Raw genomic sequence first — 12,211 nt, forward strand, 5'->3', positions numbered from 1 at the left:
AATAAGGTGATTAAAAGCTTGACGGAAGCTTGGAAAATCAAGCACAATAAAACGACTCCTTATAATCCGCAAGCAAATGGGCAGGTGGAAAATATTAATAAACAGCTTGTGGGTATCTTGTCTAAGATAGTCTCTGAGAAGAAATGAGACTGGGATAAGAAGCTGTATGTGGCAGTATGGGTGTATAATACCACGTTCAAGCGAGCTACCGGCCATACTCCATTCAAATTGGTTTATGGGGAAGAGTGTGTGTTACCCCTTGAAATCGAATTGCCGACCATACGGTTTGCAATTAACCATTCTTTGGGAGATAAGGATTCCCTTTTTGAACGTTTCACGACTATAGCCCACCTGGATGAGTTGAAACTGCAGAGCCTATTACACCAAGAGGTAGCTAAACGTCGGATGAAGCAATTGCATGACCTTAGAGCAAAGAAATATACCTTTAAAAAATGGCAATTAGTCCTCTATTATGATGCGCGTAGAGAGTTGTTTCCAGGGAAGTTAGAACCTAAATGGGATGGTCCCTACAAGATTATCAGGTTAGGGAAGAATAGGTCTACAGCCCTATTAGTTGATCTACAGGGAGTAGAGTTTAAAAATAAGGTTAATCTTAATAAGATTAAACCTTATTATTTCTAAGTATGCTAATATAGAGAAATGCATTGCGGGTCCATGCTCGGAATGATTTGAGACCTGCAAAAGAACTTAAAAGTCGGTTGATGGGTCGGTTAATTCCTTATTTGGAGCACCCATATCTGGAGCAGAGATACCATCAGGGGAAACTCATCTAGTGGAGCAAAGGATACAAAGTGATTGAGCAAGAAGACGAAACCTTTGTGTGGGAGATCAAAGTCTTCTGCCATCACTGCTTGCGACTGTTGACGAGTATCCTTGTTGAGTTCAATGAAGAAGGTGGGATGGAGCCGTCAGTTCATCCTCTCAACATGATAAACTTTGATTACCATAATTACGAATAGAGGATTTCGTGATGGCAGGCTGCGTAAACCCATTATGGATGTACACATTATATTTTGACGGAGCGTCCAGGGGCCCTAATAGAAAAGGAAGTGTTGGGGTCGTAATTCGAGATCCCCGACATAGAGTTACGATGAAGTTAGCTTCTTATCTCGGGGTAGGATTCACTAACAATATGGCGGAGTATAAAGCCTTGATTATGGGACTGCATATTGCCAAACAAGGTGGTATTCGTCGGTTGTTAGTAAAAGGAGATTCCCAGTTGATCCTGAATCAGCTAGATGGGACATACACAGTGCGGAATCCCATTTTTTGTATGTATCATCGGACTGCGATGACCCTACTTGAGGAGTTTGAGAGAGTCTCTTTTCAGCTAATTCCACGTTACTGGAATCAGTTTGCGAATTCACTGGCAAATCTCACTTATGAGGAAGACCTCTTTTTCAATTGTGGTCCTAGTTTGGATATTGTGATCAATGATGAAACAGGACCTGGTCGCTTGTGGGGTATGTTATTAGCACATGCAATATATGGCAGACGATGGTTGATATGGGTGATGCAAAAAGTAGCCGAGACCAATCTACCATTATTATCCTGGACCCATAGGTTAATTAGACAACATGTTCTGCGTACGCCTCTTGCTATCTATGCAGGAGGGATGGGTCATAACCTTATGCATTTAGTTTTTCCTCCTTGGAAAGGAGCCTATTATTGTAAATCTAGATTCTTTCAGGGAGGGATGTGTAGGTGTTATTCTGTTTGATTTCATTAGGCCAAGCGGGCCAGTTTTGCGAGGTGTTATTACATTATTTCTTTAGGCTAAGAGGGCCGATTAAGTTTTGTGGTGAAGTGCTTTATTTCATTAGGCCAAGAGAGTCAGTTGTATGTTTAGTGCAGGTGCGGTTAATGGTTTCTTGTTTGAGTACTGTGCTAGACAAGTCGGAAGAAGAGCTTGGAAGGAGCCTTTTGTTGCGTGGGAGCTTCTTGTGGCCCTATCGAGGTGATATCCATCCTTTATGAGTACTGTGGTTTTTATGTTATATGTATTTGTATACTTGTTAAGGGGTTTTTCATTTCTTGTTGGGGACCAGAATCCAAGGCATGAAGTCTCGAGGTTTAGGTTAAGTATGTCTGAGGGAGGTCTGAGTAGTCGTTGCCTCCTGCAAAGACATTATCAGGCATTGAAGGATCTGTTTTAGAAGGAAGTTCTAGTGACCCTGTTCTACTAGCCTGCTAGGCAACCGTTCTAGGATTTCTTGTTAGTTGTGAGGCCGTTAGGGAAGCTTACCGAAAAAGGAAAAATGAGGATAAAGGAAAAGAAACCTTGAATATCTTAAAGATAATAAATAAATACAAAGGTGTGTAAAAAGGGGTTCTAACCCCTATAAACAGAAAAGAAAAGGCAAAAATTTATAAGCAGTTGTTCATCGCCTAGTGGAGGCCTGGTAGGTTCCTGGGGACGAGTCAGACCCGGGGCCGATGCCTTGTCTTCCTAAGGGTGGCATCTTGCTGAAAAAGAAGAAATTAAGGAAGGTTGGAGCAAAAATAAAAGTGAGCGTCATAAAAGGATTAAGTATTGCCTTGCGAGGGCTTGGTAGGTTCTTGGATACCGAGACAGGTCCTGAGGCTGATGCCCTGTTCTCCTTGGGTCACTACGCTCAGCTCCCTCCTTTTTACATGCCCGAGTATGTCAATAAAATAAAAACCCTAAAAGAAGAAATGTACTGAAAGAAAATACTTCTTGATTAAGCTATAGGAGTCCTCGCCTAGTAGGAGCTCCTCGTTGTGTTGTCCTTAGTTAGGTAGATAGTTCAAACCACCACTTAGGGCAACCTCTTTGATAGTTCTTTTTAATTTGGCCGTGTTGGAGTGGTTGGTTAGTGACTAGCTTCCGACCTTTTATCAGATTATGCTAGGCCTACTCCTTGTGGATATCATGCATTGGCTCTGTCAAGGGGTAGGGTGAGCATTGTGCTGTGTTTAGTATATATCTACTTTGTATCAGCTTGATGCTTCCTTTGGTTGTTTTGTGCAGATCTATTGTGGGATTCGACAGGCTAAGTCGCCCTATCCCGTGGCCACCAATGAGAGCGGAATTTTGATGCCCAGAAGTGCTTATAAATAGCTAAAAATTACGAGTATTTAGGGAAAAATATTCAACGTCGAAGGCGGCGGCTCGATCTAGGACGATTTTAAGCATCAAAGTGCTCTAAGGACGCTCGTGTAACACTTGTGGATTTTTAGTAATTTTTTCGTGCACCTGGGAAAGTGACGGAAGTTGCCGGTCAGTTCGTGGTTCCAAGACGGTCGCCAGGATTTTTCCGGGCTTGAATCGGACGCCAGACACAGGAGATATGGCAAAACCCGGAAGGGTGCCCAAAAAAAGTCCAAGAATGAAAGGGTGGCCAAGTAGGGGGCCAAAGGGGGTGCCTCTTGGTACCCCCCACCCCTCAAAAAAAAAAACGTGAAAGGAGGAGGGTGGTGGCCGATCAGCCGCGCGAGGAAAACCCCCCCTCCCCCCCCCCCCCCCCCATGGATGAGATTTTGGGCTCAAAGCAAGCCATAGCAATGATAAGCCAGGGTTAATCCACTCCTTCTCCGCTCCATATTGCCTCCTCTCGCGCAAAGAATGGTGGACTATAGAGAGAGAGAGAGAGAGAGAGAGAGAGAGAGAGAGAGAGAGAATCAATCTTTCTCTCTCCTCCCTCTCTCTCCTCTAAGGGCAGATTCATGTGGTGAGAAAGAAGAAGAAGAATGGATGACGGATGCTTGCCAATGAAGACCGGATTGCTCTGTGGTTCAAGAGTAATGAAGATTGCTGATTGTGGACTGTCATGAGCATTAATGGCTGCTGGAAATCAGTCCCGAGACATGGAAAAAAAAATCCGCAACCCGCAAAGAACGGTAATCTCATTTTTACAAAGGAAATTGATGTTTTATGCAATTTGCTTCATGAATATTTGTTCCCATGGGATGATTATGCAATATGTTGTTGTTTGCTATGAGTTTGATCAGTTTATGCTTAGAAAATCAGAAATCATAAGTGTTGTGGTGTAAAACCCGTAAAACACGCGAAATATGGGAAAATTGGGTGTTTTTGAGATATAAATGGAAAATATAATAAGACACACCAACTAAATTTATGTTTTTGCTGCAAATGAACCTAAGGGCCACAGCCCACAACTCATTTTGTATTTTCAGCTATTTAATATTGCAAAAAATACAAGAAAAAATAGGAAAAATGGATAAAAATAAGGAAAAAATAGATTTTGAGTGTCGAAAATTAAGAAAAAATAAGAACCATGTTTGTGTATGTATGGGGGGTTTGAAGTATGAGGTTTAGCCTCAGTTCAGCCCTACCTCTATGTTTTAGTGAGTTTTTATTGCTTTTTATATAATAAAACATGGAAAATATTACCCTAAATCTATGCATCGTGCACAATCTAAACGGTGAGGGGGTAAAGAGAATGTGAGAGCGGAATTTTGGTGCCGAAAAGTGCTTTAAAATAGCTGAAAATTATGAATATCAAGGGAAAAATATCTAATGTCAAAGGCGGCGGCTCGACCTAGGACGATTTTAAGCACTAAAGTGCTTTAAAGGTGCCCGAGTGACACTTGCTGATTTTTCATAATTTTTCAGACAGTCGTGTGGGTTGAACAAGCTACTGGCCAATGCGTGATGCTAAGCCGGACACCCAGGATTTTTCAGGGCTCAATTCCGAGTCTGGACGGGGAAATGGCCAAGAAGTTAGGCAAGATTTGAAGAGGTGGACATTGAAGTGGCCAAAGTGGGCATGACCTTTGGGAGCCCAAGAAATTTTATGCAACATAAAAGATAGCAACAAATCGTGGAGAGAGAGAGGATGAAGAAACGTGGACAGCAGGCGCCGATTTTTTCGCTTGGATCTTGATGATGCCATCTCCAGCCTACACACAACCTATCCAACAAACATTGGCCCTTGCTTCCCTCCTGAATGTTGACTCTATCGCCGTCCTTCGCTCTTCAATTGATAGCCTGAATGCTGAGATGGAAATCTAGTCTTTCTCTCTCCTCCCTCTCTCTCTTCTAAAGGCAAGTTCATGTGGGAAGAGGAAAGAAGAAGAAAGAATGGTGGAGGCTTGTCCGGCATTGATCGGATTGCTCCACGAGCTGGAAATGGTGATTTGTGATCGTCATGAGCATGAAGTGCTGCTGATTTCCAGATTTGCAGCCATGGACATGAAACCCGAAACACGCAAATAAGCGGTAATTCAATTTTTTCAAAGGAAATTTGAGATTTTATGGCTTTTGATTGATAAAATGTTGTTCATGTGGGCTAAAAATTGGTTATGTTGCTGTTTCCCATGAATACTTGCTGTTCATAATCAGAAAATCAGAAAAATATGCATTTTGTGACTCAAAATAATACACTAAAACACATAAAATATGGAAAATCAAGGAAAAATGATGTTTTTGGGCATAAAAATGGAAGAATAAATAGGAACACTAACTAAATTTTCATTTTTGTTGCAAGAAGGAACTAAGGGCCACAGCCCATAACCTATTTTGAATTTTCAGTAATAAAATAATGCAGAAAATAAGGAAAAATACAATGAAAATAGAGAAAAACCATAAAAAATAGGGGAAAAATGCATTTTGGGTGCAAAAAATTAATGATAATTAAGAACAATGTTTGTGAATGTTTGTGGGGACTAAAGCATGAGGATTTGCCTCAGTTCAGCCCCACCTTCTTGTTCTAGTGTGTTTTCTCGCTTTTTACACATAAAATGACGGCAAAATGCCCTCTAAATCTATACAACAATGCAACATTTGATCGATGGGAGGGTAGAGTGGTTAAAATGTGTCTAAATGTGAAGTAAAAAGATGAAAAGATTGTTGTTTTTTGTTTGCATGCCATATAGATCGATGAATAATTATAAAATAAGGGCTTAGTAGCACGAGGGTTTCCTCGGTGCTAGGTTCGTGCAACACCGCATAAGAACGGTAGTTGAAAATCATTGAAAGGATGTTTTTCACATGTGCACAATATTGATTTCATAATTGTTTGAGCACTTGGCATCCACAATATACATAAATCATGAAAATATTTAAAGGTATCAGAAATCGTGGATGCACAGCAATTGCTTTCATTAGGACCTTGACCCACGTTGAGTGAGAGACAGGACACCCTAAGCCATAGGCTAGTTGTGGGGTCTAGGGGAAAGAGAAGTAAGGACAATGGTACATTCCTGTATACGATTAAATGGTACCTTGAGTGGATTTTGTGTGAAATGTTTATATGTTGAGCAACGCATCGAGGGGCCAATCCCCAAGGTGTAGGAGAGTCGCAGAGGGGTGGTGGCATTCAGCCGTTGGAGGATCCCCTATGTCTGTGCTTCGTGCCATTAGGCAATGTGTAAGGGACTCCCTCTGAGGAGTAGTGGGTGAGAGAAGAGTGGACTACAAACGACGTAATACAAACGCAAGACATTTAGGAAGACAATGTATCTGTCATCAACGCTCTTGGCCGCGAGGCCGTGGGGTTGTTGAGCGCGTGAGATAGAGGTCGAGCTAGTGTATGAGCCAGTGCCGGCCCATTCGAGGTTCCATCAGAATGAGAATGGTGTTTAAGAGCTGAGAGAAAGAAAAGGCTGATTGTTTGCATCTATGCATATCATATTGTTGAGTGTTGAAATGACTTGTTTTTTGGATGATTTTTGTTGTTTTTGAGAGCTGAATGATTGATTTTATGGGATGATTGATTGATTTGGAAGAGGATTGAGAGTGTTTTGGATGATATTGATTGTGTTTTGGAAGTTCATGATGTTTGTTGATGGTTCTGTGATGTTCTGATAGGTTCTGAATGGTTCTGTATACCTTCTGTTTTGTTCTGCTTTGGTCTGTTTTGTTCTGATTGTCTTCTGTAAGGAGGGATGAGGTATTGATTGATGAAGATTGAGATATTGAGAAAGTTTAGTGAATGGTTTGTGAGAGTTTTGAATGGTTTGAGAATGAGTTATGAGGTTTTGATGACCTTCTGTAACCTTCTGTAGGTCTTCTGTAGAGCTTCTGCTTCTGTTTCTGTTCTGTACTGTAGCTGTTCTGGTTCTGTTCTGTAGACTGTTCTGTAAGTGTTCTGTGGAATGTATGTGATTTTTGGGAAAGTTTTCTAGCCTTGGAAAGAGGTGAATACAAGTGCAAAAGAGCTGAAGGAAGTGGAAGAAGTAGCTGCTGAAGACTCAAGAGAAGACTAGAGTGAAGTGACAGTAGTGAGCTGTGAAGAGACACTGTAGTGGCTCTGGTGACCCTTCATATCAGACATACCTCTTGGGAGGGGTATCCACGACCTAAGAGTGATTGTATATGAGAGATTGAGAGAGAAGACTATGAAGATATTGAAGATGAATAATATGTGATGTATTTCCATTCAAAGATGGTGTATTCCTTTGCTTTCTTTGTTCTATTGATGGATTTTGTGAAGATGTTGAAGAATATGGTTGATTCTATTAAAAACCGTGGGAGATTTACATGATGCTGCATGAAGATTTGTTGTGCCTGGTGTTCTTTTCTTCATTGTGATAATATGAAACATGATAAACAAGCTTGTTGATGTTACAAGATAGATTTTCTTGCAAGAGAATTCCCTTTTCCTTGGTGTTCCTCTCGGGGCTCCACATATAGATCGATCGTTAATTTAAAATAAGGATCTAGTAGCACGAGGTCTCCTCGGTGCTAGGTTCATGCAACTAGCAATTACGCGTCAGAGAAATTCATTGAAAGAATGATTTTGCACTAAGCACAACGCTGATTTTCTTAATTTTTTGAGCACATGGACATTCACAATTTGCATGAAGCATAAAATAATAAAAGGTATCAGACAATACCTCCTGGATGCATAGCACATGTATTCTCTAGATCGTGACCAACGTTGAGTAAGTAATGTTGTCCAAGCTGTAGGCCAGGCGTTGGGTCTAAGGGGAAAGAAAGTGAGGAAAATGGTACATTCCTGGATACAATCAATTGGTACCTTGAGTGGAAATATGTGTGATACTGTGTTATATATGTTTGGCGACGCATCGAGGGGCCAATCCCCAAGATGTAAGAGAGTCGCAGTGAGGTAGCGGCAGTCAACCGTGGGAGGACCTCCTATGTTTGTGCTTCGTGCTATTTGGCAATGTGTTGGGACTCCCTCCGAGGAGTGTTAATTGGGTTAGAGTTGGACTACGAGACGTGATACAAATGCAAGATGATTAGGAAGGCAATGTATGATGTATGTGTCATCAACGCTCCTAGCCGCGAGGCCGTGGGGTTGTTGAGTGCATGATAGAGGTCCGGCTAGTGCATGAGCCAGTGCCAACCCGTTTCAGGTCCCATCAACTCCTGATCAATAAGATTGCTCCAATGCAATCAAAAGAAGTCAATGACTTGATTGAAATCCACAATAGCTTGTTGGAGAAGATCCTTTGAGCTTTGATACATGTAATTTCTCATTAAATCCATGGATTCCATGAATTTTTAGACATTACCATATACAAGGGCTAAAAATGCTTTCAAACTTTAAGAATTCCTTCAATGTAAACCAAATCATTGAAGAATACCTTCAATTGAGCCTTCCTAGGGTTATAGACAATAAAAGCCCCATGAAACTGAAGAATATAATCCAAAAATTAGATTCTTGAAGCTTGTTGCCTTGTTTTGATTCCATAGCCACCATATTTTGAAGCTTCACATCCAAGAAGGCTTCAATGTCGGTCCATTGAGTGTCGAGGAACCTCTAGTATACTTGTTAGAGTAAAAGCCCTTTGATTCTTTGAAGAGATTCCAAGAAAATCACTGCTGTCCTAAAATTTGCCATAGCTAGGGTTGTGAAGAAAGCTTCAGGGCTCAAGGATAGTGAAAGATCAAGCAATAGAGTGTAGGTACTTCATATTAGTGATGCCAATGATCCATCAAATGAAGGAGAAGCTCAATGATGAAGGAGATTGCTGAATAACCAGCTAGCAAGGAGCACCAAAAAAATGGCGCAAACTATCCAGGAGTCTCTTCTTCTCCACATGATCATCATCTTGCTGAAGATGCTCAAATAGGTAGTCCATTTTTTGCTCAAGGCCTCAAGAATCAACTCCAGTAGGTGACTTGAAGAGACATGATCATGGCAAAGAGAAATGAGAAAAGATCTCCATGGCAGTTTTCAGCAAGAAGCTTTGAAAGAGGAAAGAGAAGCTTGTTCCAAAAAGTAACCGCGGTTTAACCTCTCCAAACCCTGTTTAGGCTTCACTTAAGTCCATGATCCTTCAAAATGGCCCAAAATTGACCACGTACCACCAAAATGACCATGAATCCGCAATTGTTTCTTTAGACATTCTTCAAGACCATCAAATTTAGTCACGATTTACTGCAGAGACCTTAACTAGTCATGGTTTTAACTTAATCAAATCTTGTAACTAATTCTTGTCCTCCAGGTACTCTGTGCCCAAACTATAACCAGATTCACCATGAAAATGACTCTTCCCATGGATCAAAATCCATGCTCTGATACCAATGTAATAAAGCTAAATTCCACATGAAGCTTTTAAATTGAAAATACAAGAAATAGACATAAAAGGCCAGGAAGCCATAGCCAAGGTGGCTTGGCAAGAAATGGTATTACCAATATTGGTTGAGAATCAAATGATGAGAGGCTACAGCAAGGTATGCACACCAAGCTATGGTGGCCAAGAGTATTCACCCTCTTAGATGGTGGGAGGCTGAGACCTCAAACAAGAAATGTTTGTAAAATGGCAAAAATATGTACACATATTACACCTCCACCTTTTATACTTACCCTAGACTAAGGCATTTATGCTTTATTATACTCCTTAGGGGATTGCATTGGGTGATGTTAGGTAGTGCTAGATATATACATTATGTGTCATAGACTAAAGTCATCTATGTACTTGGCTTGACTTTCTCTTTCCCAAATTCTTTTGTATTAGAAAATAAGTAGAAAATGGTAGAAAATCTTTCAATCTTAAGGGTCAATCATCATAACTTTGCACGTTCCTAGGAGCATGTAAGGCATGCCTTCATATGGACTAACTTTCATAGTGGTCAATATCAATAGAGATTGTCAGTCTTCAAATGTCATGACATTGTAATTTGCTCCCTCATCAATTAGAGCATTGATGATATGCTCTCTCTTAGCAATGAGCTTGGTTGTAAAAGGTAAGCATAGATTCATCATCTTTAGGATTAATCTTCGTGATCTTTTACACCATGTATGGTAATTGATGGTAGCACCATGGTGATTTGTATAGAGGGTGCATTGGTGGATGATATTTTTTAATGCAACTTCTATTGAAAATGCCAAATGCCTTTTGCATTCTAGAGTAGAGGGTGAATTTGTGATTTTTGTAGAGGGTATGGTGCATTGGTGGTGGATAATATTTTTTAATGCATATTTAATTGAAAAACCCAAATGGCTTTTCTTTCTAGAGTCCCAAGCTCCATGTTTCTCGTTTTACTAGTTTAGTACATATATAAGGGACTAAGGCCCCTAAATTTTATTCTCTTTGTGGCCCTTAATGGAATAGAGCAACACCAAGTTTCCCTTGTTGAAGCATCTCTATTTGACATGCATGTCAAACCATGCTCTCCATCTAGCCTTCTGGCATAGTAGGACAGGTGTCACTAGAAGTCTCATTTTTTATAGATATTTGAGCTCCACTAAGAAATTTTTCCAAGCTTCTTTGCCATCTTATTGTTCTTATATAGTCACTCTCAAGTCCTTTAGGTAAAATAAATAAATTGGCATAATGGCAAGTCCCATATGTTAGTTTGCATAGAGTTTGTCTAGTCATTGTCTTGTAGGCCATTCCATATGCCCACAAGGCTATCATTAGCTTGTTGTTCTAGTTGCTATGAGAGATTGAATTTTTTTTTGTTAGTATATTGATCGAGATTTTATTCATGGCTTCCACTTTGCCATTTTCTTGAGGGTAGTAAGCAGATGTCTTTCTATGGATGACTATGAAAGTGGATAGTAGATGAGTAATTACTATCAATTTGAGAGCGGAGTTTTGAGCCCAGAATGTGCCTAAAATTTGCCAAAAAATCCAGAATTTAGGGAAAAAATGTTCAACATCGAAGGCGGCGACTACAGCTAGGATGATTTTAAGCACCAAGTGAAAGACAGCTTTTAAAAGGCGCTCGAGCGACACTTGTGGATTTTTGATAATTTTTTCGACTGCCGTACAGGATGCCAAGAGCTACCAGTCAATGTGGGATGCCGAGATGGATGCGCAGGATTTTTCAAAGGTCGAATCAGAGCCTGGACATGGAAGAGGCCAAAAATCCCCTTTAATTTTTCATGGCATGGTGGTTATTGCGATGCCTGTTGACAGCGCGCGCAAAAATCGGACCCCCCCAAATTGATTTTGGGGCTGCAAGTAAGCCATGAAACAGACAATGCCCGAAAAATGCTCCTTCTTCCCTAATCATATCACCGGTCTTCGCGCGAGATATGGCTGACTGAATGAAGAGATCAGAATCTAGTCTTTCTCTCTCCTTCCTCTCTCTCCTCTCTATGGGTTGTTCATGGCACTATCTTGAAGGAGGAATCGGGAGGGAGATTGAAGAAAACAGTGATGGAGATTGATGGAGATGATGAAGATTGATGTGCAGCATTGGATTGAGAGCAATGGAGGCTCCGTCCACCAGTCATGCAGTCATTTAATGTGTCTTGGGTTTCATAAAAAACATGGTATGACCATTTTTATGAAGAAAATGAAGGGTTTTCTGGTATTTTATGATGGTAATGATGTTCTTATCGGATGAAAATTTGTTTAAGTGGTGGTTGTATCATGATTAATTGCTATTTATTAAAAAATTTGATTTTGAATTGATTTACATGCGCTATTTAATTACCGTAAAGCTCGAAATGCGATTTTTAAGCGGTAAAATGATAGTTTCGTCGTTTCGGGTGGGTAAAATGTGTTCCTATGGGGGAAACATGGAAAATAAATTGAATGATAGTATGCTAAAGTGATTGGAACAAGAAAAATCAGAAAATAGCATATTTTATTGACAAATAAATCAAGAAAATTGGAAAAATAAGGGGAAAATTAGAAAAACGCTTCACAAAAATAAGAAAATATATAATGATTATTTGTGGATGTATGGTAGTGGCAAAGCATGAGGTTTAGCCTCAGTTTTCCCTATCTCCTTGTCAAAGTTGGTGATTTATCGCTTTTCATACATCAAAACATGACAAAA

The sequence above is a fragment of the Lygodium microphyllum genome, chromosome 15 (genome assembly GCF_053477565.2).
Source record: "Lygodium microphyllum isolate KBCC chromosome 15, Lygodium_microphyllum_v1.1.10, whole genome shotgun sequence".
Classification (NCBI taxonomy): Eukaryota; Viridiplantae; Streptophyta; class Polypodiopsida; order Schizaeales; family Lygodiaceae; genus Lygodium; species Lygodium microphyllum.